The sequence below is a fragment of the Sinocyclocheilus grahami genome, unplaced genomic scaffold (genome assembly GCF_001515645.1).
Source record: "Sinocyclocheilus grahami isolate Dianchi unplaced genomic scaffold, SAMN03320097.WGS_v1.1 scaffold241.1, whole genome shotgun sequence".
NCBI lineage: Eukaryota > Metazoa > Chordata > Actinopteri > Cypriniformes > Cyprinidae > Sinocyclocheilus > Sinocyclocheilus grahami.
Genome location: NW_015505420.1, coordinates 183,595 through 187,518, shown reverse-complemented (window position 1 = coordinate 187,518; position 3,924 = coordinate 183,595).

Genomic DNA, 3,924 nt, shown 5'->3' with positions numbered 1-3,924 from the left:
CCTATTAAACATTGTATATATTTTAAAATCTTGCTTATAACTTATAAAGCCCTGAGTGGTTTAGCACCTCAGTATTTGAACAAGCTCTTATTGCATTATAGTCCTCCACGTCCGCTGCGTTCTCAAAACTATTTAGTGCCCAAACTCTGGAATAACCTACCTAACATTGTTCGGGAGGCAGACACACTCTGTCAGTTTACATCTAGATTAAAGACCCATCTCTTTAACCTGGCTTACACATAACACACTAACACATTTCTAATATTCAAATTCGTTAAAGGATTTTTAGGCTGCATTAAATAGGACAACCAGAACTGGAAACACTTCCCATAACACCCGATGTACTTGCTACATTGTTAGAAGAATGGCATCTATGCTAATATTAGTCTGTTTCTTTCTTATTCCGAGGTCACCGTAGCCACCAGATCTAGTCTATATCCAGATTGATCAAGATGGTGCTGCAGACGGCTGCCTCAGTGCTTGGCTCACCAGTGTTTGTACTGTTTTTGTTAGTTTTTCCTGTTCTTTGTTTCTCAAACACGATCAGTTTTACCAGGGATGAACTGCTGAACATTCGGCAGAACACACCTCAAAATCTCCTATCGGATTTAGATTATTCAGACGTTTTGCTGAACATTGTAGTTGGCAGAGCAGCGGCGCTGATCAAGTGCTTTAGGATGTGCAGACGAGGGAAGCGAGCCAGCGCGCTCGTGAAGCTCAGACAGCGTGGTTTTCGAACGCCGTTGCCTAGCATCCATTTGGTGGATCTCCGCTCTCTACCCAACAAAACGGGCGAACTTCTTCTGCTCTCCTGGACAAACAAGGATTTTTCAAACTCTGCTGCTCTGTGTTTCACGGAAACCTGGCTGAATGACGCCATTCCGGACAGTGCGCTACATCTGCAGGGCTTTCAGCTGTTCAGAGCGGACCATGACGCAGAATCATGGCGGCGGGACATGCTTTTACATCAATGAGAGGTGGTGTACAGATGTAACTGTGTTGGAAAAGATGTGCTGCCCAATCTAGAAGTGCTCTTCATTATCTGTAAGTCTTTCTACTCGCCGCAGGAATTTTGCTCGTTCATTGAGTGTTTACATTCCTCCGCAAGCGCACGTGAGCCTGGCTTTACAGAAACTTGCTGATCTGATCACAAAAACAACAACAGCAACAGCAACAACACCCGGACTCTGTTTTAATCATTCTCTGAGACTTTAATACAGCAAATCTTTCCCGTGAACTGCCAAAATACAGACAGCATGTTACATGTCCCACCAGAGACAGTAATATACTGGATCACTGTTACACCACAATAAAGAATGCATATCGCTCCATCCCACGGGCAGCTTTGGGGCTCTCTGGTCACTGTTTGGTTCATCTTATACTGACCTACAGACAGAAATTGAAATCATCTAAACCTGTATTAAGGACTGTAAAAAGATTAATGAAGCAGAGCCGGATTTACAAGCCTGCTTCGACCTCACTGATTGGAGTGTTTTTGAAGCCACTGCCACCGATCTGGACGAGCTCACAGAGACTGTAACATCATATATCAGTTTCTGTGAAGACATGTGCATTCCAACCAGGACTCATTTAACCTACAACAATGACAAACCATGGGTCACTGCAAAACTCAGACAGCTCCGTCAGGCTAAAGAATATGCTCACAGGAATGGGGACATATTCTTGTATAAACAGGCCAAATACACACTGGAAAAGGAGATTAGAGTGGTAAATAAGAATTATTCTGGAAAGCTAAGGAAGCAATTATCTTCCAGTGACCCTGCTTCTGTGTGGAAAGATCTGAAAGACATCACCAATTACAAGACACCATCCCCCAGTACTGTGGAGAATCAACAACTGGCAGAAGATCTAAATGAGTTCTATTGCAGGTTTGAAAAAACACCATTCACACCTCCTGCAACCCCCCTCTCCCCCTCCAGCACTCCAGGTCAGTGAAGATGATGTGTGTCAGGTCTTCAGAAGGAACAAGAGAAGAAAGGCACCAGGCCCAGACTATGTGACACCAGCCTTTCTGAAATCCTGTGCTGGCCCCCATCTTCACACAGATCTTTAACAGGTCACTGGAGCTGTGCGAAGTCCCCTCATGCTTCAAATGCACCACCATCATCCCTGTCCCAAAGAAACCCAAAATTACTGGACTTAATGACTACAGACCTGTGGCTCTAACGTCTGTGGCCATGAAATCATTTGAAAGATTGGTTTTGGCTTATCTGAGGGACATCACTGGACCCCCTGCAGTTTGTCTACCAAACATACAGGTCTGTGGATGATACAGTCAGCATGGGACCGCACTACATCCTGCAACATCTAGACAGACCAGGGTCTTATGTGAGGATCCTGTTTGTGGACTTCAGCTCGGCTTTCAACACCATCATCCCAAACCTCCTCCTGTCCAAACTAACTCCCCTATCCATGCCCACCTCTGTCTGTCAGTGGATCACCAGCTTCCTGACAGACAGGCAGCAGCTAGTAAAGCTAGGAAAATTCTCATCCAGCACCCGTACAATCAGCACTGGCGCCCCCCAGGGCTGTTTTCTCTCCACTGCTCTTCTCTCTCTACACCAATGACTGCACATCTAAAGACCCCTCTGTCAAGCTCCTGAAGTTTGCAGATGACACTACAGTCATCGGCCTCATCCAGGACGGAGACAAATCTGCTTACAGACAGGAGGTTAAAGAGCTGGCTGTCTGGTGCTGACTTAACAACCTGGAGCTGATCACGCTCAAAACAGTGGAGATGATAGTGGACTTCAGGAGGAACCCCCCTGCTCTTCCCCCACTCACCATCATGGACAGCACTGTAACAACAGTGGAGTCATTCAGGTTCCTGGGCACCACAATCTCTCAGGACCTGAAGTGGGACACTCACTTTGAGTCCATTACTAAAAAGGCCCAGAAGAGGCAGTATTTCCTTCGCCAACTAAGGAAGTTCAACCTGCCACAGGAGCTGCTGAAACAGTTCTACTCCGCCATCATTGAATCCGTCCTCTGCACTTCAATAACTGTCTGGTTCAACTCAGCTACCAAATCTGACCTCAGAAGACTAGGTAGGATAGTCCAGACTGTTGAGCGAATCACTGGTACAACCCTCCCTACTCTCCAAGAACTGTACTCATCCAGAGTGAGCAAAAGGGCTGGAAAAATCACTCTGGACCCCTCTGTTATGTAGTCTGTTAGACTAGTTTAAGTGTTCGTGTAGTTAATAAAACCTTACTTGTATCACACTTGACGTGGTTCATTGTTTGCTTAGAACTGGAGTCACTTAATCATGCAGATTTATGCTACAAGCTTTTGTAGAATTGTACAGTAAGAAAGTTATTTCCCTTAACCAGGAAATTAACATTTTTAGAACTGACAAGACAGTTGACCCCGAGAGGTCAGCTAAATATCTACAGCGGATCTAAAATATTCATAATTAATTATAACTAGTTATGGTTAATTATTCATATTTCCCATGAGCTGATTCGTTACACCTCACATCCAGCCCACTCCCTCTCTGAACTGTTGCCATCTGGTCGATGCTACAGAGTACTGCGCACCAGAATGGCCAGACACAGGAACAGTTTCTTCCCTCTGGCGATCCATTCTCATGCACTTGACAATAGACGCGGAACACACAACACTATTATACATTTATTTATTTAACACGCATACTTTTTTACATTTCAAATTTGCACATATCATACCTGTACGTACATAATTGTCTATATTATATATTGTGTTTTTGCTATTTTGTACACTGTCTATTTTGTTTATTTGTATTTTATTCTTTTTATTATCTATGTCCTGTCTTGTCACTGTCATTCTGTTGCACTGTGGAGCTTCTGTCACTAAAACAAATTCCTCGTATGTGTAAACATACCTGGCAATAAAGCTCATTCTGATTCTGATTCTGGTCACTGC